General features: G+C 47.2%; 1 protein-coding gene across 2 annotated transcripts in view; it reads left to right on the plus strand.

The window, feature by feature from the left end:
• Window positions 1-2,423: 2,423 nt before the first annotated feature.
• LOC136845304 (guanine nucleotide exchange factor for Rab-3A-like) overlaps window positions 2,424-27,000 on the plus strand; it is a 292,347-nt gene continuing 267,770 nt past the window's right edge. For both annotated transcript variants that reach the window (XM_067115511.1, XM_067115507.1), the window contains exon 1: window positions 2,424-2,637. The gene's annotated coding sequence lies outside the window, so the exon portion shown is untranslated. The remainder of the gene's footprint in view (window positions 2,638-27,000) is intronic.

The raw sequence follows: 27,000 nt of genomic DNA on the forward strand, positions 1-27,000 counted from the left end.
GACTTTCATATAAAGTAATACAAGAATCTCCATCCCATTCAGCTTATGGAAAGGAAAAAAACGAAAATGTAAAAAAAAAATAAAGTAAAATTTATCTTAACGATAAAAGTTACTCGCGTATCTAGTCAGTGTTGTGATATTTGAATACTTTAAATTAGTATTTATTGTGCGACTAACGAAAATTGCTAAGTAATTATAATACACAGCTTAAAAAAAAACAATAGACAATCGCTCTGTAGCTGTTTAAACATTGCATAAACGCCACGGTTATGTCACTGAATCACACGTGTCAACACTTACCATTTTGTGCACTTGTCAAGATATATTAAAGTGTTTGTTGTTGATAAATCAACTTTCAAAAAAGAAGTTAGTTTAAAATTTTTTTTTCGAAATAGGTTCAGTGATTCAGGCAAGAATCGTTTGGAAATATTCACAAATATCAGAGATCGATGCGTATAGCAAACAATATATCAAATCCATTTTTGAACTGGTTGGTATAGAGTTTTCTGGCCTTGTGCCAACATGGGGCCTTGCACAGCGGCGTCCGATAGGTGTTGGTAAGGTGCACAGATTCGTTTAATCTAACCGAGACTCAAAAGCTAACTATAGGCCTAATACCTTGGCTGCACTTGAAAACTTTGTACTGGATCATCACACTCAAAGTCACTTTTATTATTATTATTATTATTATTATTATTATTATTATTATTATTATTATTATTATTATTATTATTATTATTATTATTCGGAGGTGCACATTAGGCCTTTTGGTGTGTGTAGACTTTTGCACATTTATAACTGCTATCCTTCGTCTTATCCACAATTAATGTGTAAAATCAAACATTCCAGCTTTATGGCTCTACGAAAACACAGAGAAGCATCGGTCTATAATTTATGTATTATTCTTGAATAATTATGTTAACGACCATTCTTATCTAGAATATGCAATACATTAACACTACAGCACATTCAAGAATGTATACATAATGTATTCCTGTATTTCAAAGATGACAGTAAGTCTTTTACAATAAATATTTTTTGTACATGTATGTATATTTGTATGTAGCCTATACGAAGATATAACGTTCACATGTTTGCGTATCACTCTCGTTTTGCAGCAGTATTTTTTAATCATATTCATCTCTCAAAAAATAGTATAGGATCATTCAGGTAGCATTTTGTCTAATAAAAAACACACACACATTCTTTCTAAGTTTCACTAGATGTATTTGACTCTTAAGAACGTGCAAGTGAATTGTTCTTTCTCATGACCGTCCCGTTTTCTGTCTCACCTATCAAATTTGCACAGGCAGAAACGTTCTTAGACAGTAAAGTGGTGAAAAACTCTAACTCTAGAAGCAAGAGCCAGTGCCAGACTTACCAAGATATCTTAGTAATTTAGTAGTTGGTGGTTGTTATCCACGTAATGCAGCTATTCTTATTAATAAAAACTCATTTACCAAGGCTTGTTTTCATTTTCCTTCTACAGTATTAGAATCTCAGACGCTGTTTCTTTCCTTCCTTTGTCCAATAAGGACGAGGAACCAGATGAATGATATATAATAAAAATAATAGTGTTTTACGTATAACTATTTTAGTAGCCTACTATGTTGATCAGGGAGCGTCTTTAGAGTGCAGGATATAAGGAGTGCAATAGAATAATTACATCGTCCTACTTTGCTTTTAACTAAACTCAGCAATTACCCTTCTAATCACTTATTGTTAATGATAACAGACGTTGTTAATGACATTGCAAAGATTTCTATAAGCACTCGCATGTTGAGTATATTGAAGTGACTCTTCTCTTTCTTCTGGGGAAGATTACGATACAGAGGCCATTAGTCAGGAGTTTAATGTTGGCCCTGTTTGGATGATATTTACTTCAGCCTAAATTAGATTTTCATGACTCACCATATGTGCCTGGACCGAGCTGGGCATACGCCAGCACGGTTCTTGCTGTTAGACAGTTAGAGCGTCCCATATGATAGCTATGATTTCTTAGGTCAAAGATTTGACTGAAGAGAGTTGCTGAATTTCAATGTATATTTAAAATTAAAAATGAATTTTTTACCATATATGTGTAATGTAATATGTATAGCAATACCATTTTTAAACTAAAATTTACTGTAACTTCCATATCAACGAACTTAGCTCGAGTACTTGGCATTATCAGGAATCAGGATCCCTTTGCTCTACCAGAAATCGCTATGTGCATCGAAACTCTAATAAAAAAACACAGTAATGTTTAAGTTAACTAGTCTTCTAATTTATTTACTAGTTTGCTCAATTTATGTAACAAAACTATATTCTGTTATTAATTAAATGCTCAAAAGCCATATTGACTAAACAGAAGAAGTGTTTTTTTTTTTTTAGGAAATATTGGAACCATACTCTCTGTTACCAATAATTTACCAGCTGATTCTGACAGTCGTTCATTAAACGCCCTCATATCTAGTAAATCTTTAACTACCGTGTTTGGTGTATTGGACTTAAATTACTTTCGCGGAGTTGTGGTTGACAATGAAATACATAGACTACGCGGTGTTGTGTTAGAGTGTGGCATAATATTAAAACACAGTTAAGGAAAATATGAGAAAATATCACAACAAGTGTGCTGTTACATACCCACAACAGTTGGTGAGTCAAATGTGATTGGAGTTTCATGTGACTTTGCTTTTCACTTTAAATTTTATCCATGAGACAGATACATTTACCAAGTAAAAACTCCGCACAGGATAGATACATTTACTAAGTAAGAACTCCGCAAGGATTATTACCTTGGAAATTGATTTTGCCTATATTTCTAGTGTTGCTGATGAAGGTGGTGGTGTTGTTCATTGTCGGTCAATTATTATTAACCTCATATCTAGGCTACCCAGCATGGTTGGGGATGTTGGGGACACTTGGGAACGCGGGATTTTGGAAACGTTGGGAGAAAGACGGGACCGCCATGTTGTTGTTATGGAATAGTTCCGCACATTTGCAAGTCATTAGGGAGCCAAATGTTTAAGAGGGATTGGCTAAGGAAACCTATTATAAAAGGAAGTAGACCAGCCAAACCTAACGGGGCCTTGTTGCTTAGTCGGATCCCCCCCAACACCCTGGTGAAGGAAACTCCACTTTTTACCAAAAGCACCCCCATAACACTGCACGTGCGCGATAGCATTCCAGAATGGCCAACGTACAACTTCTGAGGTTAATTACAGTCCGAACGACAAAAAATAAAGGTAAATTCTTAATAAGTATCAAACCAAAATGCTATTGGGAAAATCAATTCCCAGGGCTAAGTAACACAGCCTGCTAGGTTAGGTTAAGTTAGGGTATGTTAGTTAGTTAGTTCCTGTTATAATAGGTTTCCTTGGCCAATCCCTTCTTAAACATATGGCTCCCGGATGACTTGCGCTTGCGCAGAACCATTCCATAACAACACGGCGGTTTGGTCTTTCTCCCAACATTTCCAAAACCCTTCATTCCCAAAGGGTCCTCAATCATGTTGGGTAAGTATTAGGTTAATAATAGTTGACTGACAATAAGCAACCACGTCCTTCATCAGCAACAGTAAAATTATAGGAAAAATCAGTTTCCAAGATAATAGTCCATGTGGAGCTGTTGCTTAGAAATACCAAAATGCTTTATACTGTTGTTATATAACTGACAAACCACTTATGTCCACAAATGCTAATCTTGTTGGGGCCCTAAATACATATTCACAGTTTTTTTTAGTGATTCATGAATTAGGCAAAAGGTATTCTAGTATAGTTTTCTTTGCACTCGAGCCCTGCATAATTATGTCAGGAGTTTAATGGGGACCTTTAAAGTTATATTGTATTTCTGGAACTCAGTTTACCCTGATCAACCATGTATACCTACATAAACTGCCATGAGGCTATATGTTGTTAGCCCAATTCTTGCTTGATAGGTGCTCTTAATTTTAGAAAAAAAGGGCCCATTTCGTATTTCATATTCAGGGGCAGTTCATTGGTTGTAGGTAGCAGGAATCCTCCTGTTAATATTGTTCCTATCACCTTATGCACATCACTACACAACATATAATGGTCAGTACCTGTATTTGAAGCTAATACAGGTATTGACCATCAGCTGTTATGTATTGATGTCTTGTGCATAAATTGAACAAAAATCAATGTAGAATAACTAATACCTATAACTGAAGAACTGCTGCTGGGTGCAGGTTTTACTTTGATTTCTCTAGCTTTACACTTCTTTGTTGTTGTGTGCTGGATACTGAACTTTTCCAATACAGGTCACTTTATGACAAAGTTGAACAATATACCCAACACAATGTAACATGGATGTAATTCAAGGTATGTAAATGTTTTGAAGCTTAGCCGAGATTGTTAAGAATCTGGTGACACGCAGAGCTATCCGTACCTTCTCTTTTTCTACCGAGTTGAAGTCGCCTGTATTTGTAAATACTGAAATATTAAATATTAAGTGCTACTGTAGTAACATCTTTCTCTTTAGGCTTACTGTTATTATTCTTTGAAAAGGCAGCTCTGTTTTTTTTGGTCTTTTAAAATGTGATGTACATATTCTGGAGTATACCACAAGTTCATTTTGTGCAAGTAAGTTCTTAACTGTATAGCCAAACCTTAGCCAGTTCATGGAAAATCTAGAATTTTCATGCTTATGTATGGTTGTGAAGATTGTATCTTTTATGGTGTAGTGTCTCATTTGGTTACATTTTAACTCTGGTCCCATTTTGAGAAGGCGGCTTAGTCACATGGTGGGAGCCGTGTTTCAGTTGCTGTACTTTAGTGACAGGTACTGTAATCTCTGCAAAGTCTACTATTTCATCAAGGCATTTGTAGTTCTCCCAATCCTATCACAAGGATTTTTGCCATGACTGGTGGTAAAAATGTCACTTGGTTTACAGACCTTAGTCTTTTTCTGATGACACAGGTTTTACATACATTAGTTATTAGGTTTTGTGATGACTGGCAGCACCATGCTGAGTTGGTATAAGTTATGAACACTAGGAAATATGCCCTTCATAGTGCCTAAGACCTTTCCCAGAAAAGCTGCAGCTGAAGTGAAGTACCATGCTTTTAGAATCTGACAACACCCACACTGGGAGATTCTGAACGTGACTAAATTATTTTCTCACACATGGAAAAAATGGAGGCAATGCTTCTTGTCTGTAATCTGACTGGTGCCATTGCACTACATCCAGTGTGTGAGAGGAAAATAGCATCATCATCAGAGATTTTAGTGTTGAGGTATTGTGGACCACTAGATTTGAGTTTTTGTTCTGTAATGGTGCACTCTTTGTTTATGAAACTGTGTACAAAGGTGTTTGATATCTCCCCAGCTGGGGGCTTTAATGTCACCAATGTTTTTATGTTAATGGATACCCTTTATTTGAGGCTGAAAAGCGTCATTCAACTCAATTTAGTTAGAGGAATGTTTCCAATAAATATTCCTCAATGTTATCTTTTCCTATATAGCCATTATAAAACTGTAAAATACACACTTGTCCAATGAACGGACTAACTTAATGGCTCTTTGTAATGTCTCACTCTAGGAATTACTGCTGCATATAACTGTATTCTGGTGGTGCCATCCTACACAGACTGAAAGTACAGTACATCTTCCAGTACTGGTTAGTGGACTGTACCAAAAAGCCTGTTATTCATATCCTGCAGAAATTCCTATTACGTTATCAGGTGCTTTTGACATTCACCCCAATCAGAGAGAGCCATTTCTGAATTTGTGGCCATTCACCATCCATCTTCATATTACCTTATTCTTTCCTGAGAGTATCATAGGAAACTCGTCTTGGATAAAAACCCACCACTCAGTCCTCCACCACTCAGTCTTCCACAACTTTATTAAGCTTCTGACCAGCATTACAGTCTGGATCTGCAAGTACATTGTACAGTACCTTTGGCTTTTTCTCAATTTTGTAGCTTTCTTAACTAGATCCTCATTTGCTCCGACTTCACCAACTGTCATATGTTTACTCTGTTGTTCTGAAACTACAATATTCAGAATTTTAATGTTGTCTAGGGGTTTCAGTGGCTTATTTCCCTTTCAGAGGTCTCACCAGTTTGTTTAAATTGTGAGAGAGGTGCGAAATAATGAGCAGGAAGACAAGTACTGCTACTTTATTGATGAAGCAAGCTGCTTATAAAGCGGCGTGCAGACGTCTGCATACTTTGCAGAGACTGGGTACAAAGATTTACAGGTGACCTGAGGTCAAACTAATTCTCTACAAAAACAGGACAGGTTCATACAGAAAACATAGTGATCAATGATGTCTGATGCATAATAAAAATACTTTGTACATGTATACGTGTACATAAAGCATGGTCATTTAGAAAGACAATAAAATATACAATTTACAATTATGGTGGAAAACATGTGTTCAGGCCGACCCCAGGTCGATGTGAAGGCACCACAGAAAACGGGATGTTCACTATAGAGAATGTGTTGAGCGGGGACTTTACAATACTCCTCTCCCAAGATGGAGGTAACGTCTGATCAAAGCAGGTATCTGTTGGGGTGACGAAGGGGGCCTCACTTCTTTGGCGCCCTCTGGAGCGGTTTGTTGGGGTGCCTTCCTGTCTGGTTTCTAGGTTTTTCGGGGACGCCCAGGCCTCTTTCCTACGCATGGGGCTGTCCAAGGGGTGCCACACCTTGCGGGAGACTTTGGGGACTGCCTCTGACGTCCTCCTCCAGGAATGCAGGTTTGAGACGACCTACAGATATCCAGTCTTCCCGCCCGAGGACGGCTACTCGGAATGCCTTCTTGTTCCTTTCCAGTACAAGGAAAGGTCCTCTGTAGGGTCTAGTTAACCCTTAAGGGACAGCATAATTTATCAATGTGCAGCACCCCAGACCAGGGAAACTTTGAGGTCGGCAAAATAAAAAAAAAATCACATCAATGGAAAGAGCACGACATGTACATGCACTCTGTATAAAAAAAATTTTAAAAATTTTCCCTACCTTCCACGAGAAGTTGAAAATGACTATTTACAACCCCTTGTAGGGCCTCATTTACAAGACAATCGTAAATTTTACCAACTTATGTTTTTTCTAATAAATAAATTTATTGTATTTGGTAAAATTATTATTACTGCTCACACAATATCAAAACAGATAAGAAATAAAAGCACTAACAAATTTTTTGCATATTTGTTGAAAAATATTCACGTAAATTTACAAGGAGGAGGATTCAGTAATTTTTTTTTTTTACTTTTACATGCTTTTTCTAATATTTCTTTGCAATTTTGTTTGTAAAGTTACATATACAATCGACGTACTATCGTAAAAGACAAAAACAAAAAACAACAGCAACCCCTTCATATATTTACAAGCAAATTTACAAAAAGACTCGTGAGAGAGAGATGCAGTACTTTCCCCCTTCAAGTCAGAAGCATTACTGACGGCTGAGAAGAGTTCTGCGGCAACTGGCCCGACTCTCAAGTCAGTATAAAAGTTGCCATTAGTGAATTTATAGCATATAGAAGTATTGGCACCTCTCTTTCTCCTCATTCTTACCATATCAGTGGTGCATAATATTGTTTCACACTGAGGCACAATCCGTCCACCTCCCCAATCCTGTTTTACTTCACACTGAGGCTCAATCCGTCCCTTAAGGGTTAAGGGTGGGCGCACGGTGTCGTTCCTGACAAAGACGTGGGTGGTGGAGGATAGCCCGGGGGGCATGAAGGGGGATATCCTGTCGGTGAATGTCCTTTGGCAGGGGGCGAACTTTCCAACCCTGTCACGGAGCCTCTGCGTCCCTATGATATCCCTGTCTTCTGTAATAAGTTCCCCCGGGACTACCAGGGTCTCCCCGTAGACTTTTTCCACTGAGGAGGGGTCGCCGTTGGCTCTGGGTGCAGTTTTCAACCTGAGGAGGACCCAGGGCAGCTGGTATTTCCAATTCTCGGAAGAGCAACGAGCCATGAGGGACGCCTTCAGAGACCTGTGGAACTTTTCCACCATTCCGTTGGCTGCGGGGTTGTAGGCGGTGATGCTGTGGTGAGTGGTCCCCATCAGGCATGCCAGGGCAGTCCACAGCTTGGACAGGAAAGCAGGTCCTCTGTCTGTTGTTATGTGATCTGGGACACTGAACCTGCTGATCCAGCTGGAGAGGAGGGCTTCTGCGCACGCACTGGAGGTGGCTTCTTCCATAGGCGTAGCTTCGGGCCACCTGGTGGAGCGGTCGACGACTGTTAGAAGGTATCTGGTTCCTCCTGATGGGGGAAGAGGACTCACTACATCTACGTGGATGTGCCCGAAGTGTCTCTTTGGCTGGGGAAACTTGCCCACTCCAGATACGGTGTGCTGTCCTACTTTGCTGGCCTGACACTGCATACACTGCCTTGCCCAGACCATTGCATCCTTCCATATGCCGTGCCAGACGAACTTCTCCATCAGTAGCCTGGCTGTTGTCCTTCCGGAAGGGTGGGATAGGCCGTGGACGACATTGAAGGCCAGCCGACGTCTGGAGGGGGTACCAGGGGCGGGGGCATCTGGTGCTAGTGTCATTCAGTAATGTTGATACTCCTGAGCTGAAGGGCACGTCCTTCCACTTCAGCGACGTGACGGCTGTATGGTAGGCAGGGGTCTCGGGGTCAGCAGCCTGTTCACGGGCGAGGCCCTCATAGTCGATCCCGAGCTGTACTGAGTCGATCTCGATCCTCGAGAGGGCGTCAGCTACTGGGTTCTTCCTGCCGGGGAGGTATTTGATGGTGCAGGTGAACTCCGCGATGGCCGCGAGGTGCCCCTGCTGCCCAGAGGACTATGCGTCCCCCAGCTTGATGAAGGCATGGACCAGTGGGTGGTGGTCGGTCCAGATTGTGAAGGGTGTTCCCTCGAGCAGGAACTTGAAGTGCCGTACCGCCTGGTATGCTGCAAAGAGTTTCCGGTTGAAGGTGCTGTAGCGGGACTAGGTGGGGCTTAGCCTCCTGCTGAAGAAGGCGATGGGCTGAGGGGTCCCCTTGTTGACTTGCTCCAGGACAGCTCCGCAGGCGACGTCGCTGGTGTCCATCGTCAGCTGGAGGGGAGCGTTGGGGTTCTGGTGGGCCAAAGATGTTGCTTTGGCGAGGGTGGCCTTCGTCAGGAGGAAGGCTTTCTGCTGGTCGGGGCCCCACACTAAGGATTTTGGACATCTCTTGAGGACCTCCGTCAGGGGGGGCCATGGTGTGAGCAGTCCCCAGGATGAATCTTCTGTAGTAGTTGACCATCCCAAGGAATTCTTGTATGGCCCTGATGGAGGTAGGGGTGGGGAACTTCTTGACGACTTCGACCTTTGACGACATTGGGCGGATGCCCTCTGGGGATATCTCGTGGCCCAGGAATTCCACCTTCTTGACGCCGAAGGTACACTTGTCGAACCTGACGACGAGGCCACTTTCCTGCAGGCGCTGCAGGACCTTCCGGATGTGTCTCAGGTGTTACTCCCAGGATCTGGAAAAGATTAGGATATCGTCGATGTAGCAGATGCAGAAGTCCAGGTCCCCCAGGATGCTGTCCATCAACCTCTGGAAGGTCACGCCCGCGTTCCTCATGCCGAAGGTGGAGAAGACGAAGACGTAGGATCCGAAGGGCGTGATGATGGCGGTTTTGGGGATGTCCTCCGGCACTACTGGTACCTGAAAATATGACTTTCAAAGATCCCTGAAAATATGACTTTAAATGATCCATTTTTGAGATTACTGTATTTTGGCCCCAAAAGATCCATTTTTGAGATTACTGTATTTTGGCCCCGTGGAAAGAGACTGTCAGGTCCTGCATGTTTGGCAGTGGGTAGTGGTCGGGCTCTGTTGCAAGGTTCAGCCGCCTGTAGTCGCCGCAGGGCCTCCAGGTGCTTCCTGCTTTCTACACCATGTGAAGGGGGGAGGGGAACTTTGCATGTGTGAGGGGGCCCTTCGTTTTGATGTAGTGGTATATCCCGTGTTTGGCAGGAGCCCCAGGTATCTGGCAGAGTTCGGGCTTGAAGACCTCCAGGAACTCCTTCAGGAGGGAACCGTACTGGTGGAGCGTGACAGAACAGGTGGCGGGCTCCTTGGGGCCCGGCGACAAGGGGAGGGACTGGCAGGAGTCGGTGTCCAGCAGGCGTTTGCGGCCGATGTCGACTGCCAGTCTGAATTGGGTGAGGAAGTCCGCCCCTAGGAGTGGGGTCCTGGCGTTGGCGATGATGAATTGCCAGCTGTACCTCCGGCCAAGGATGGAGATCGACAGGAGCTTGGTGCCATAGGAGAGGATGGGGGACCCGTTTGCGGCCGTCAGGGAGGCAGCCGGGTCCAGCGGGTGTCTACGGTCCTCTCCTGCAGGCGGAAACACTGAACTCATGGCACCAGCGTCGACTAAGAACATCATCCTGCTGGAGATGGTGTCGTGGACATAGAACCCTACTGGTAAGGGGGCCCTGGGTGTTTCTGCTGCTGCTGCCATGGTGGCCTGTGCGGTTGGCCGCCGCCTCCTCCGTTTTTTGAAGGGAAGAAAGGGCAGGGGGCTTCGCATCTCCGGGCAGCTCTCCCGAACCTCCGGTGGTAATAGCAAAGCCCCAGCCCCTCCCTCTTCTGCTGGTGGGACAGCCTTTTCTGTTTGATGATGTTGACAGGCTCCGTGGTGGGTTCCTCCAGCAGGCGGCAGTTGGCAGAATGTGCGGGCATGGTCGCCCGCTTGGCCGCCTTCATGGAATCTGTCAGCTGCCACGCTACCCTGATTAGGTCCTCGACCGGCAGGGTGTATGCGTCCGTGATCTGCCCACAGACCTCCAGCAGTAGCTGCCACAGGAAGATCTCCCTCGACAGGCTGATTTCTTTGCGCCTGCCGCTGCTGTCAGTCTCGGGGGGAGGAGGAGGAGGTCCTGGAGGGCATGCCACATTTCCAAGAGGTTTCCCTCCTGCCGGGGGTTGAGGGCGCGGGCAGCTCTCTTGGAGACCGGCTGGGAGCAGGTCTCGATGAGAGTGGATTTTAGTTCTTGGAAGGTGGCTGGGACCAACGTTGCCAATAACCACAGGGCGATCTTTCTGTATATCTCCTCTGGGAGGGCGTTTATGGCGATGTCTGCCTTCAACACCTCGTCTGCTAGGCCTGCTACCCTGAACTGCCCCTCGACCCTGTAGAACCAGGATGCTGCATTTTCCCTTGTAAATGGTGGCAGCCTTATGTTAAGGGCTGTTTTTGGTTGGTCTGTCAGAGGGGTCATTGTGTGGGGTGCAGGTACCAGCGTGGAGGTGCACGCGGGAGGGGGTTACGAGAGGGAGGTGTCTGCCTCCGAGAGGTTCGCGGTAATTTGTATGTGGTTTGGAATGTCCTCATCCATGCTCAGTTCCTGCTCTTACCTGGGGTGTGAGGGAATACTCGCACCAATACACACTGGGGGAGTGTGCCGTGTGGGTCCGCTAATGGCGCTGGTGACCTGCCGACGAGGGTCGGTAAACGCCCGAACGCTTTGTTAGAGCACCGTAGTTAGTCCGGTAGGGGCGTGGATAAGGTTCATCGGGCCAAGACTTAGTCGCTGTTTGGATCCGTTAATGGCTTCCGGGAACCACTCCGGGGTCACCACTGTGAGAGAGGTGCAAAATAATGAGCAGGAAGACAAGTACTGCTACTTTATTGATGAAGCGAGCTGCTTATAAAGTGGCGCGCAGACATCTGCGTACTTCACAGAGACTGCGGGTACAAAGATTTACAGGTGACCTGAGGTCAAACTAATTTTCTACAAAAACAGGACAGGTTCATACAGAAAAATAGTGATCAATGATGTCTGATGCATAACAAAAATACTTCGTTCATGTACATAAAGCATGGTCATTTAGAAAGACAATAAAATATACAATTTACAATTATGGTGGAAAATGTGTTCAAGCTGACCCCAGGTCGATGTGAAGGCACCACAGAAAACGGAATGTTCACTATAGAGAATGTGTTGAGCTGGGACTTTACAAAATATTTATTGCCATTAAGTGACTTTCACCCACAATGGAAGCAAGACATTGTTTGGGGATGTTTTAATCTTAGGCCACTTTTGACTCTGGAACTTTTGCTATACCTTTTGCTTTCTTATTTCCAGAATTATGTTAACACATAGGATTTAAAGTTCTCCAACATTTGCACATTTTGGTCCAGTGAATCATGTCCCAGTTGCTGGGACTCATATTTCCTTTTTTGCCATACTCACTCACTCATTCCTGAACTGTATTTCATGTCTTGTCTCTTGAGTGTTTTGTTTAAATTTCTGATGTATTTCATTTCCTGAAATCAGTCTAAAACAACTTACTCCTTCTTGTACAGTATAGTCTTACTACTACCTAAAATAAAAAAAAAATATATATATATATTTGGAATGAATCTTACCTACTGTTAAAGTTAGCTTATATCTTCGTGCTGCTAGGTACTATCAGCATTTAAAAAACAAGATAAAAGAAGCATGGCTGACCTGGTTAGACTGTCTATAATCACCTGTTTTCCCCAACAGGTGGCTTTAGAATGTTTATGTTCTTGTCAGAAGAGGGAACTTTGGTGCTCATTCACCACCAAGGGGGTCACTGCTACCCAGAAATCATTTCTCCTTTTCTCGCTGTTGGATCGCCATCATCTCTTTTCTTGGGCCACAGTGCAGGAGATAGTGCCAGACCTCCAGAAGAAGTCCACCCAAGATCTGGCTCAATCAGCCAGACGACCTAAGGACTTGGCCTCGTTTGGCACCAAGTCGGTCTAACCTCTCCAACAGCAGTCCTTTTGTGGCAGTAGATCTAGATTTCAATCCAGACCCCGATCAAACTTGCGCTCAGTCACACCAGTTAAGACCACCTCCAGCAAGCCTTCCTCTTGGAAGTGAAGTCTCAGTCCTCCATGTATCTGTGGGAGCCAGACTAATCAATTTTGGGGAGAAATGGGAAGTCAGAGGCAGAGAGCAATGGATTTTAAAGGTTCTGAGAGAGGGCTACTCCATCCCATTCAGGGAGAATCCTCCCTTAGTTTCGACGTCCATCGCATTGACATCCTACTTGGTAGGCTCAGAGAGGTATTTGGCCCTGTTGGAAGAAGTCTTGTCCCTTCTCAGGAAGAGAGTTGTAGAGGTGGTCAAGGATGTCAGCACAGAGGGTTTCTACAACCATTTGTTTGTGGTCCCCAAGTCATCAGGGGGGGTTTGGAGACCTGTCCTCGACGTTAGCGTCTTGAATTTCTTCATTCAGAAAAAGATAATTCATAATGGAAATGAACCAGTCAATCCTGTCGTCCATTCACCAGGGCGATTGGATGGTCACCATTGATATGCAGGATGCATACTTCCATGTCCCTGTTCATCTGGATTCCAGGAAGTATCTGAGGTTCATGTTCCAGGGCAGTGTCTTTCAGTTGTTCTCATGTTCTCGCGCCTGTTGTGAAGTGGCTCCACCTCATGGGCATCAACATCATCTTGTATCTAGATGATTGGCTTTTTCGCTCTCCTACAAAGGAGAAGTGCTTGGAGGACCTATGGAAGACACTTCTCCTTGCCCAGGGTTTGGGATTACTCATGAACCGGCAGAAGTCCCAAATTCTTTACTTGGGAATGATGATCAACTCTCTGAGTTTTCAGGCTTTTCCATTCCCCAAAAGAGTCAAATCCTGCCTTCAGATGGTATGCAGTTTTCTCTCTCCCGTCCTGTTCAGCCAACAGGTGGATGAGTCTTTTAGGAACGTTTGAGTCCATCAAGAAGTTCGTCAGGTTAGGAAGCCTCTACATGAGGGTGCTGCAATTCTTCCTGAAGGCCAGTTGGAACAGGAAAACTCTTTTGGACTTGTTCGTGTTTCCCATAACTCCAGAAATCAAGAAGGACCTGCAGTGGTGGCTATCTGAAGGAAGGCTTTTAGAAAGGAAGTCATTCCTTCCTTTGAGCGCCAGCCTAACCTTGTACTCAGATGCATCGGATCTGGGTTGGGGAGCTCTTCTGGAAGACATGGAAGTTTCCAGAACTAGGTCCCCAGAAGAGAAGAAACTTCACATCAACGCACATCAACGTGAGAGAATTGAAGGCAACACAGTTAGACCTTCAAACATTCGCAACAGTGACTTCCACCAAGAAGACAGTAGTAGTCCACTCGGACAACACCACCGCTCTGTCTTACATCAAGAAGCAGGGAGGTACTCACTCCTCCTCCCTCTGCAAAGCAACAAAGGACCTCCTTCTCTGGGCGGACAGGAATCAGACCAAGATTGTCACGCGATTCATTCAAGGCAAGTTAAATGTTCTAGCAGATGAGCTAAGTCGTTGCAGACAGATTCTACCCAGGTATGCACCGACCTGTGGAAACTGTGGGGAAAGCTGTCTATAGACTTGTTTGCAGTGCCGAGGAATCATCGCTTCCTGATGTTTTGCTCTCCAGCCCTGAACCATCTGGCATAGGCGACGGATGCCATGCTCCAGGGTTGGTCAAACTTGGACCTGTATGCCTTCCTGCCATTCAGCATGGTAAGGGAAGTTTTAACACAAGATTCAGACCCATCAAAATGTGATGATGGCCTTAGTAGCCCTGTTTTTGTCTCTGAAGGAGTGGTTCGCGGATCTTCTCAGACAGCTAGTAGACTTTCCGAGACTGCTTCCACAAAAACCAAGTTCTCTCAGACAGCCTCATTTCAGGCACTTCCATTGAGGATTGTCAACTCTTGCCTGACAGAATTCAGACTGTCAGGAAACTCATTAGAGTGAAAGGCTTTTCAAGACCAGCTGCAGAGGCTATTGCTAAGTGTAGATGTCAATTCTCTAGCAAGGTCTACCAAGCTAAGTGGACAGTCTCCCACAGCTGGTGTAGAAGACAACATATCATCTCAGCCATCTGTGATGCAGATTGCAGACTTTCTTCCTCTACCATTAGAGGTTACAGGGCCATGCTGGGCTCTGTTTTTCATCACAGAGGTTTGGATCTATCTTTGAACCAGGATCTTTCAGACCTTATTGAAGCCTTTGACATATCCAAACAGAAGAAGTTGGAGTCAGTTGCATGGAACCTAGATGTATTCCTAAAATGGCTTTCTGGTCCCCACATTCAGCTCCTTCGTTTGACATTGTTAAGGGATCTTACTAGGAAGACCCTCTTCCTTGTGGCTTTAGCAACTGCTAAGCAGGTCAGTGCGCCCCATGCTATTGATAAAAGGATTGGGTTCTCGCAAGGAGATGCAGTCTGTTCTTTTACCCTTGGTTTTCTGGCCAAGAACAAGACTCTGTCTAAGCCCTGCCCATGTTCTTTTACCATTAAGAACTTAATGGAGATCATGGGCCCAGAAGAGGAAGAGAGAACTCTTTGCCCTGTGAGAGCATTAAGATACTACTTGCATAGGACCGAGAGAGTCAGATGACCTGCTAGTAATTTAAGGTGCTCTGTTAAAAAGCCTTCCTGATTCCTTTCTAAGAATGCCTTGTCATTCTTTCTAAGGGACCTTATTACCTAAGCGCATTTCAGGATTCGAGAGGATGTTTTGCCTTCGTTTAAAGTTAAAGCTCACGAGATCAGAGCGGTCACTACCTCGTTAGCTTTTAGACATAACTTGTCTCTCTTCTCTATTCTTCAATCGACATATTGGAGGTGTTATTCGATTTTTGCGACTCATTACTAATGTGAAGTGGAAACGATATTTGAAAATTGAAGTACCCTGAGTCCGTTGTCAGTGGCTGGCATGGTTTTGGGGGATGAAGCATAGGAAGCATTCCTTCTCTTCTATCCTTGTTTGCCTTGACATTGGGTGTTGAGGGTTAGGGGAGCCGGGGAGGGTACCATGTACCTGGAGTACCCACCAGTTTTTTAGTGGATGGGTAGTGGTTTTTTATTACATGGTGTAGGTGACAGCGTTGTCTGGGCAAGGACAACTATTGATGCTTTGCTAGCGATCAGAAAACTCCTTCGCTGCAAAGCTCCCACTTAAGTAGAGGTGCTCCATGGCTATACTGCCAGGCCACTACAGGTTAAGATGAGCACTAACTAGAGGCAGTACCTTCCTACAGTAGCTCTCTTACTAGGTAAGGTTACAACAAGCATTTTATCAATGCTAGCTACTTATCTATTTCAAATTCATTACCATTACTGTATGTTTTGGAGTAGAATATGTCCTTGTATCCCACCTCCTGTCAATGTGGGATTCAGCTATGTGATTACTTGGTAAGTTACTTATATGAAAATGTTATTTTGGTAATAAAATTAAGTTTCATATATACTTGCCAAGTAATAATGGAAATGGAGCCCTCCCTCCCTCCCCTCACATGGACATAGGACACAAGCAAATTGAGCTCTTCAGCGGTGTTGTACCTATTCTTCCCTGAAAGTGGGCGTGGATAGTCACCTACACTAAAACAATAGAAGCGCTACCGAGAATTTCAAAATTTAAGCTGCCGCTTGAGTTGAAACTATTAGCTATGTAATTACTTGGTAAGAGTATATGAAACCTAATTTTTTTATGAAAATAACATTTTTCCTCTCGTTGTGAAGAGTGTAAAGAATTGTCAGATGAGAGAATTATTAGTTTTGTGAGATATTGGAAGATATGGGAGGCTGATGAGTTACATAGGCACTTAGTCAGGTCCTGCCATAAGCCTATTCCATCTATCCCTTCTAACTGCTGTACCCTTTTTCTCATTCCTCCTCTGCTTGACAAGCCAGATTCCTCTTTCAATATTAATGCTCTGCCTTTGCTCCCTATTTGGTTGAGGAGAATAGATTAGGTAAAATGGAAGAAGATATTAGTTTATTATTAACTTCAGTTAGACATTTAGCCGACTTGGTGACTAAAAATAGCAATTCCCTCCATAGTGATCATCATTTTTTGGTTTCCCCCATAAGAGAGCAGGTAATGGAGCCTTCGTTTGCGTGTAGCCTGCCCGCTGGACTGCCCTATGTCAGTTGGTCTTCTCCTCTAACAGGGAACCATGGCATGTCTCAGGACAAAGGTCTGTGCTATACACCACCTGACTCTCTCTACCGTCTGCTGCCTCGGCAATAGAACATTCTCCGAAAGAGTCCTTCAGTAGAGTTAAGCACTCGCTCCATCCGACTCATGGGTTATTATCTCCTGTCAGGAGTGAAAGTCATGTATGCGAGCCTGTTGAGTGATCTAGTAGTGTTAGACAGGTTCCAGTTAATCCAGTGGTCTCTGAACCTCTCGTCAATATGTATGTTGTCCGACTCACCCAGTGCCATCTTTTATTACTTCTGTTTCTGATGTTGACCCCCCTCCTAACCATTCCCCACCTCTCCTAGTATTTCTCACCTTTTGTCTGCTGTTCCTATTTGTACTAGCAGCCCCTCCCCTTCTGGCGCTTCTTGTACATTACATACGACTCTGGTTGTTAACTCAGTTGGATCGTCTCTCAAGTCAAATCTTGTGTCACTTGTGGATTTGTTGCATAAATGCAAAGCATTTGAATTGTCTTCTGCAGTGGTGTCAGGTGAAAATCCTCGACCTTCTCACAACCAAATGTCTCCCTCCCAGTCATTGCCCAGCCCCAACCTCCTGTTGTTTCTCATCCTCATCCCTTGATGTCATCGCTGTTCGTCCCAGGTATGTAACCATCTTCTTCTGTTAGACATAGCGGATTTTGACCCTGATTCAGATGATTCTCCTTCAGTGTTTAGGCACTTGGTAGATCGCGCTGCTTTGCTTTACCCTCGCCTTTTACTGAAGATGATCCGGTCGACCAGCATTCATTTTTGTCTGCTTCTACCTCGACTCTGGTTCAAGCAAGTAAGAAGTTAAAATTGTCTGATTGTGTTTTTGCATGATTTGATGCAATATCTAAAGCTTTGTTCCTCAAAGCAGGTCATAGGAATTCGATGGCTACGGTTTCCTTTCCTGAACCTTGGAGCGTTGCTTATTATCACACAGGAGTGTTGCCAGATCTTCGTCCTTTCCCTGTTCAAGACGCTGGCTATTTCAAATTGCTTGACACTATGAAACGTAGAGCTCTTGAAACTGTTAAAGTAGTTTGGTCTCATGGTGAGGCAGAAGCGCTCTTGAAATCAGCTTTTCACGCTATTGAAGCCCTTTTGCTTTGGTACTTGGAATTTACTCAGACACTGCTGGAGATGATGCTGTCTCTTGAGTATTTGCCCTGCCTTGATAGAGCTATTTCAGACACTGCTGGAGAATTGTCTCATATGTTTACCAATTCTGTTTTAAACAAGCAAGAACAATTGTGTTCTTTTCTGTCTTGTGAAGTAACACCAGCTCAGGAATCAGCAGTTGTTTTTAATGCCACTCATCAGCGTCTACCTAATCCCAATGTTTTTAAAATTATTGCTGAAGATGTTTCGAATTGGGAAAGTAGAGAATTAGTAGCTCAGTCTTATAAAATCTCTTTCAGGCATCCTCCACCTATGCCAGTTTCCAGCCCTGCTCCCAAAATTCATGCTGTATTTCGACCCAAGTCGTCTTTCAGTTCTTCCTCATCTAGTCAGCCCTTTTGAGGTAGTCAAGTCTCAGGTTTTAGAGGAAAGATCGTAGAACCAACCGCAACTGATGGTTTGAGCCCTCAAGGTACCGTAGGTGCCTGTCTTCAGAGCTTTCTGAGTGTTTGGCAAAGCTTCAGAGCAGAACCTTTGGGTGGTGAAGATGCTCAGGAGGGATACGTTGTACCTTTTGTTACTCCTCCTCCCCTGTCAGCGTCTCTGATATCCTTCCCTGTGTACCGTCATCATGTAGAGAGATTACAGATTTTTCAGGAGGAGATCGTACAGTTGTTACACAAGGAGGTGATTGAACCAGTGTTAGGCAAATCACCGGGGTTTTACAATCTCCTTTTTCTTGTTCCCAAGACCTTCGGGGGTGCTGAAGGCCAGTATTAGATGTTTCCAGTCTCAACAAGTTTGTTTGTCTGACTCCCTTTTCGATGGAGTCACCCAGTTTTGTTCTGGCAACCATCCAGAAGGGAGACTGGATGATTTTTATTGATATGCAAGACACATACTTCCCCGTTCCCATTCATCCTCAGTCAAGAAAATTTCTACGCTTTGTCTTCAAAGGCAAGACCTTCCAATTCAAGGCCCTGTGTTTTGGTTTGAGCACAGCCCCACAAGTGATCACCCGTGTTTTGGCTCCATTAGCAGGGATGGAGTCATTTGTTAGGGACCGGATACTTAGAAGATGGTTAGTTCTTGCCAACTCATTTCAGGTGGTCTTGAGGGCGAAACATTGTCTCCTACAACTAGCCTCGATGTTAGGCATTATGATCGATGTCAGCAAGTCTACACTTCTTCCATCCTTGTCAATTGTTTATCTAGGGATGAAGATTGACTCTTGGTCTTTTTGGGCTTTTCCGACGGAGAAAGAAGTAGACAATTTTCTATCTCTTCTAAGATAATTTCTACCCTTAGAAAAGCTTCCACCCAAGAAATGGCTGTCTCTTTTGGGCCACATGGCCTCTTTAGAGAAGCTTATCTTCATGGCCCACCTAAGAATGAGACCAATTCAATTTTATCTCAAGGACACTTTGGACAGGTCTCATTATCCGGATTCGTTTCTGGTGATAGTTCCCCCAAGTGTTTTGAGTTCTCTCCATTGGTGGGGAGATCGGCCAAGACTGTGATGGGGCTGCCTCTGGACCACAAGAGCCCAGACCTCACGTTGTCATCAGAAGTGTCGGTGTCAAATTGCGGAGCCATTCTGAGACATATCGAAATGTCAGGGAGTTGGACAATAGCAGAAAGGAAAATACATATCAACAGTCTAGACCTTCTGGCAATTTGGAAAAGCCTTAAGCAAGTAGAACATCTTATCAGAGAAAAGATGATCGCAATCTACTCAGACATAAGAAGGTAAGGGGGCATGAAATCAAGAGATTTGTTCAGACTGGCAGAGAGCCTTCTCCTTTGGGCAGAATCCAGGAACATCTTTCTTTTACCTCAGTTTATCCCAAGGAGAAACAACATTATTGCAGACCAACTCAGCAGGAAAAGACAATTACTTCCATCAGAGGGGTCTCTTCATCCGCAAATCTGTCAGAGGTTGTGGAACCTTTGAGTAGCCCCATACATCCACAAGTTTGCAACCACCCAGAATACAAAACTACCAGTTTACTGTTCTCCATGCCAGGACCCTAAGGAATGGGCAGTCGATGCTTTTCTCCAAGAATGGTCGAACCTAGACCTCTATGCTTTTCCCCCATGTGCAGTTTTGAGGAAAGCAGTCAACAGGTGCTCTTCAGAGAACACAAGGATGACATTAATAGCTTGGTGGCCCCAAAGACAATAGTTTTTAAGAGGTGCAAAAGAAACGAGCAGGAAAAATTTACTGCTGCTTTATTGGTGACCCAGGCGGTTTATATAGCGGCAGACTGATGTCACGTCGTGGAATACAATGAGAACAAGGGTGACCTGAGGTCAATAATAACAATAAATACAGTGAACGAATACACTTTGAATTATACAAATGGACAGAAATGGAGCTGAATACAATCTGATGCCTGCGAAAGAAGAATACATGATATACAAATTGGAGACAGGTAAATAATTATATACATAGTTGTTCCGACACAATATACAAACCCTCGGTCCTTTACATTAGGAGATTACTTTCAGGCGTAGGCTGGAAACGGCCGTTGAACTTCAAACAAGGTGGTATAGGCAGTTAACTACTGTCCGGGAGGCGGGAGCACCGCCTGCCCGGATGTAAACATTCCAATTTGCTTTCGGCCGTCGTAGCGTGCGGACGTTGTTCTTTGCTCTCTGCCTGACTGCATCTTACTTCTTTTTTGGTGGGATTTTTCTGTTTTTTTCATTATCATGGAAAAGTTGTCTAAACCCTCCTTTCCCCAGCGTGTGTGTCCCGGGGTAGGGGGTAAAAAGTGCAATTCTTTTCGTTCTAGAGTCGACGTGGACCCACATGCACTCTGCACATCTTGCAGGGGGCGTGTGTGTTCACGCGACTCTACTTGTGATGAGTGTTGTTTGTGGTCCTCCGAGCAGTGGGGTAAGTTCGAGGGGAGGAGACGTTACCGTCGTAAGCCTTCCAAGGAGTCGTCCGAGGGAAATACGCCCCTGACGACGCCTTTGGTGGCTAATACTTCGGGTTCGTTTCTTCCTCCCGGCGAGCTTCCCCTTCTTGCTCCCTCTCCCTCGGGTGAGGACTCCCCCTCCCCTTCCTCTTACGTATCTTCGTTGGTGGAAGGGCGCGGGGGAGAGTTGGACCGCGGCATCCTCTCGGAAGTCTCTTCCCGTTCCGGAGGTGAAATTTTTCCTCCGGATCGAGTAGAGGCTTCCATTGATAACCCGACTTTTGCTTCAGGTTCCGGACTGGACAGCCAGGCTATGATTCCCAACTCTCCCTGGCTACACCTGGGTCTACCTGGCTCGGCCCTGGAAGGCTTGGCTCCCCTGGCCCCCCCTCCAGTCACGACCCACTCGGCAGTGGCAGCCACGACTACTACCGTCACCTTTTCAAGATTTGTCCAGATGCCGGTTTCAGTGGCATCGCATCTGGACACCCAGGTATCGGCGTCATCCGCGGGCCAGCACGCTGTTCCATTACCACCTGGCTTCTTGGCTCCATTCTCGCGCGCTGGCCCCTCCTACATGGTGACGTCATCTTTTCCGTACGTGACTGTTGCTGCCCCTGTTGCTGACCATGGACTGGCTTTGGACACGGTTCCTCGCTTGACTCTCCAGCCCGGCCCTTCGTCTGCCTCAATCCCCATCCCAGTGACTATGGCGAGGCCCGACCTGGACCTGCACGCGGGAGGGGCGGCGCCTGCATCCCTGGCCCCGCCCACTGCTGTTCCTGGCCGACGCGCGGCTCTCCCTACCCAGGCAATGGCTGGTCCGAGCTCCGCCTTCTCTGCCCGGGTTGCTTCTTCTGCTGCTGCTGCCCCTCCTGCTGTTCCTGCTGTTCTTGCTGTTCCTGAATCGGCGGCCTCGCTTTCCTGGCTTGGGGATTTGACTGCTTTCCTGAAGCAGATGGTGAAGAAGAAGAAGAAGAAGAGGTCTAGGAAGGTGTCGTCGTCGTCTTCGTCTTCATCTTCATCATCGTCGTCGTCGTCTGCTGCTTCTTCCTCTTCTCCTTCCGAGGCTTCACGGCCGAAGAAGAAGTCTGTCTCTCCCCCCCCTAAGAAACTTCGCACCGAGGTTTCTAAGGGTCTGCCTCCTTCCACAGGAAGGCAGTGGGTTCTCTTGTTGGCTCTTCCCGATCCTCGGATCAGGGAACTGCTTCCCCGGCCTCCGGGCCAGGGACATCGGGAGCCAAGGGCGTGCAGACCAAGGTCGGCACTTCCCCCGCTGCGCCTAAGAAACCTCCTGCTTCTAAGGCCAGCGAGACCGCGCCGGCGCTCTGTTCGCGAAGTTGCCCGAGTACCCGGGTCCCCAAGGAGACTCGGGTATCCCAGGCTGTTACGGTAGATACTTCTCGCCGTACAGACCAGGGCGTGGGACGAGAGCAAGAGCCGGGCATGCAGGTGCCCGCCTCTTCCTGCTGACACTCCTTCCAGTGCCACGTCAGGTTCCTGGGACAGTGCTTCAGCCCCGCGGGGCCGGATGCAAGGAGAGACAGGGAAGAAGTCCCCTACTCAGTCTTCTCGAGAGGCTTCGGCCTTGAAGAAGTCTGGGGCGTGTCCAGAGGACAGTGCAAGCTCGCGCCAGCCAGCCGCGCGTTCGGCTCCTCCCAGTTCCCGGCCACGCCTGCGCGGCCAGCCCGGCTCAGGGGAGACGAATGCACGGCTTGGCTCTTGCGAGCCGCTCCGCTCTCCTCGGGAGATTGTTTCACCTGGGTTGAAACGATCTCCTTGACCTGAGGGCTCGTCATCACCGCGGGTTGGTGACCGCTCTCGGCCCGCTGCCTCTACTGGTTCTGCCAGTAAGGGCAGCGGGAGCGCCCGATCTTCCTCGCCTGTCCCCTCCGCCCCTTCGGTCTCCTCCAGGGGGCGTGAGTCGGATAGGAGGAACTCTAGGGATCGTTCTCCTCAGAGTCCAGCTGCAGGGGGGTACGCACCTGGATCGGTCCTTGGCTCGACCAGGTCCTACGCCCGCGTAGTTCAGGAAGGTCCTCGGGGGTCTGCCGAGGTTCTCCACCCTGCAGGGAGAGTAGTTCGGGAAGACCGCACCCTGGAGGGACTCGAGGGTCCTCTGCCCCAGGATGCGGACACCCCCGAAATACAGAGGACTTTTTCAGAGGTTATCGCGCTGATTCATCAGCACAATGACCTCGGGGAAGGGACCACGGCCTCTTCTGTGGATTGTCCGTCACGCCTCGAATCCTTCTGGGGACCCAAGAAGGAACCCAAGGCTTCGGTGGGACTGCCGTGGTCCGCGCTTGCCGAGGGAGTTCTCGATCAGGTGAACGGTCTTGTGTCTGGGCAAGACAGCTCCCTTCGATCGAGTCGCTCGGACAAGCTTCTTCCCCCTTCTGCCTCGTCAGAAGCGCTTTTATACTCCATCGGAAGGGGCGTTGTCGACTAAGCAGGTTGACCCGGACCTGACTCGTTTGGATCCGGGTCTTTCGTTGCAGCAATTGTCGGCGGAGAATATTTCTCTCTCCCAACAAGAAGCTGCAACCCTGGAAGCCACCGCCATGGCGGCCTTCCAGGCAGTCTCCTGGCTCGATCTGTGGTCCTTCACAGTATCGAAGGTGGCTGCTTCCTCGGGTGCTATCGTACCTGGGGACGACTCTGCCTTTGGGAGACTGTGCCAGTCTGGAGGTAGGGCTATTTCCTACCTTGCCCACCAGACTGCAAACCTGTGGGTGAACCTGGTTTTAAAGCGGAGAGACGCTGTTCTCTCTCGCTTGCCAGGTCTGTAGGTCCTGAGTCGGCAATTGCTCTCGGAATGGACCGTTGCTGGGTTCCTCTCTCTCTTCCCTAGAGAGTTGGTGGACGCCGCGGTAGACAAACGCCGTGCCGATGAGAACGACTGGCTTGTCCACCAGGCAGTGGTTAAGACCTCCGGGTCTTCTCGTCCCACTGCAGCCAGGTCTTTGGGCCAGGCAGCCCTCTTTCCAGTCCGGTAAAGGGGGCAAAGGGAAGAAGAAGGGGAAACGCTAAGGGCGGCGTTCCCCCCCAAAAGCTGCCAAAGGTGGGGGGTTGCCTGTCGAGCCATTGGGCAACATGGCAGCGACATGGAGCCGAGACCTGGATAGTGGATGTCCTTCGGGAGGGATATCTACTACCCTTCGAGTCTCGGCCTCCCCTCACCTACTCGCCGGTCCATCTCCAAACTTATCTTTCAGGTTCGTCGAAGGACATCGCACTACAGCAAGAAGTGCAGGCCATGCTGAGCAAGAATGCTGTGGAAGTCATGTCGGACCAGTCTCCAGGCTTTTACAGCCGTATCTTTCTCGTGGAGAAAGCATCAGGGGGATGGAGACTGGTCATAGACCTCCCTCCCTTGAACCGTTTCCTTCGCCAGACTCAGTTCACGATGGAAACGGCGCGATCTGTGCTGGCTTCTATCAGGGAGAACGACTTCATGCTTACGGTGGACTTGAAGGATGCGTATTTCCAGATACCCATCCATCCGTCCTCACGCAAGTACCTCCGCCGTCCTCGGGAGTTGGTCTTCCAATTCAGGGCACTTTGCTTCGGGCTCTCGACCGCTCCCAGGTGTTCACGAGAGTGTTTCTCTCGTGTCAGCTTGGGCCCACTCGCACGGGATACGTCTGCTGAGGTATCTCGACGATTGGCTAGTGCTGGCGAGCTCGCTGGCAGTTGCTACAGGACAGGGATCGTCTTCTCGAGTTTTGTCAGGATCTAGGGATCGTGGTAAATCTGGAGAAGTCAGATCTCACCCCAAGCAGAGGACAAAGTACCTGGGCATGCTGATAGACACAGTGGCAGCAAAAGTCTTTCCCTCGGACTCTCGCATCAGCAAGTTCAGGCAGGCAGCACAGTTGTTCCTGTCTCGACAGAACAACCAGCTCGGCAATGGCAAGTCGTCATTGGTCACCTGTCGTCTTTAGAGAAGCTAGTACCTCACGGGCGTCTTCACCTGCGGTCTCTCCAGTGGAGGCTAAAGGAACATTGGTCCCAGTCCCGAGACCCCCAGTCCTTCCTCATTCCTCTTTCTGAGGAAGTGAGAAAGGACCTTCACTGGTGGCTAGACGACAGGAACCTCTTAATAGGAGTATCCCTGCATACTCCCCCTCCGGACATGCTTCTGTTCTCGGACGCATCGACCGAGGGATGGGGCGCACACCTGGAGGAGTTGCTGACTTCGGGAGTGTGGCATCGAGACGACAAGCACCTTCACATCAACATCCTGGAGCTCAAGGCAGCCTTCCTGGCCCTCCAAGAGTTCCAGGGTCGAGTGATGGGACACTCCGTGGTACTGTTGAGCGACAATACCACGGTAGTGGCATACGTCAACAAGCAGGGGTGACTGGTGTCCCACCAGCTTCATCGTTTGGTGATGCAGGTGCACGAGTGGGCCGTAGCTCACTCAGTAGAGCTGTCAGCCAGGTACATTCCAGGCAAGAGCAAGAAGAATGTCGTGGCAGACAAGCTCAGCCGCCAGAGCCAGGTGGTAGGGACCGAGTGGTCCCTCCATCAGGAAGTGGCGGAAAGGCTGTTCGATCTGTGAGGGCGTCCAATCATCGATCTGTTCACCACCTGGCACAACAGGAAACTCCAGGTCTTCTGTTCCGTCGTGCCGGACCCATGGGCCGCTGCGGAGGACGCGTTCCAACACCCGTGGGACAACCTCGACACTTATGCCTTTCCCCCATTCTGTCTGATTCGCCGGGTGATCAGCCGAGTGATGATCACCCCGAATCTCAGAATGACTGGTGGCACCCAAATGGCCCCAGGCCAGTTGGTACCCGGACCTGCTAGCTCTCCTCTCAGAGGCGCGAGAGAGATCCCCTGGCCCAACCTCTGCGTCAACCTCACGCGCAACGGTTCCACCTGGCAGTGCATTCCCTGTGTCTTCACGGCTGGAGGTTATCCACCATCTCTTGCGAGCGAGAGGCTTTTCGCGCCGCGCAGCAACAGAGATGGCAGGATACCTCAGAAGATCCTCCGCAGCGGTGTACCAGGAAAGTGGTCCGTCTTCTGTGGTTGGTGTCGTCGAAGGGTATCTCTCCGGTCGGAGCTACTGTTCAACAGGTCGCGGACTTCCTCGCCTTCTTCCTTCGCCGAGAGAAGCTTCTCTCCGTTTCAGCTGTAAAGGCTACCAGCCGCACTCGGCCTAGTCTTGCAGCTGAAAGGAGTAGACATCTCATCCTCTTTCGAGATTTCTCTACTCATGAGGAGCTTCGAACGGTCTTGCCCACCCAGGGATTTCAGGCCCCCTGCATGGGATGTGACTCTCGTATTAAGGAGCCTGACTCGTGCACCGTACGAGCCTTTAAGAGAGTCGTCAGACAGGGATCTGACCCTAAAGAATGTTTTCTTGCTTGCCCTGGCATCGGCGAAGAGAGTAGGAGAGCTTCACGGACTTTCCTTTGATGTCAAACACTCGAGGGGGTGGGGATCAGTTACGCTCGATTTCATCCCGGATTTCGTTGCGAAGACTCAGAACCCTTCGGTCCCTGACGCACGGTTCGAGTCCTTCACGATCCCCTCCCTAGAGGACTTCGTAGATAATGATCCAGACGAGATGCTACTGTGTCCTGTTAGGGTGCTGCGGCGCTATCTGAAGAGGACTCGGCACCTACGGCTTGAGTGTCGACGACTCTTCGTTAGCACTGGCTCGACCAAGAAAGGAGTGTCCAAGAATACCATCTCTTTTTGGCTTTGTGAGACGATAAGGAGAGCGTACTCTGCTACAGGAGAAGACGACACCGGTACGCTCCGTCCGAGAGCTCACAAGGTTCGCAGCATTGGGTCCGTCCCTAGCATTCTGGAAGAATATGTCGGTACCACAGGTGCTGAAGGCAGGGGTGTGGTCCCGACAGACTACCTTCACCTTCTTCTACCTCCGGGATGTTGCACACAAGTCCTTGGACACTTTTTCCTTGGGTCCTGTGGTGGCTGCTCAACAAGTTGTGTAGCTTATCCAGCTTCCCTAACGGGACAGGTTGCATCTCGCCTATGTTGTACGGTAGTGATTGGGAGATGAATCTTGAGT

Source organism: Macrobrachium rosenbergii, chromosome 13 (genome assembly GCF_040412425.1).
Source record: "Macrobrachium rosenbergii isolate ZJJX-2024 chromosome 13, ASM4041242v1, whole genome shotgun sequence".
NCBI lineage: Eukaryota > Metazoa > Arthropoda > Malacostraca > Decapoda > Palaemonidae > Macrobrachium > Macrobrachium rosenbergii.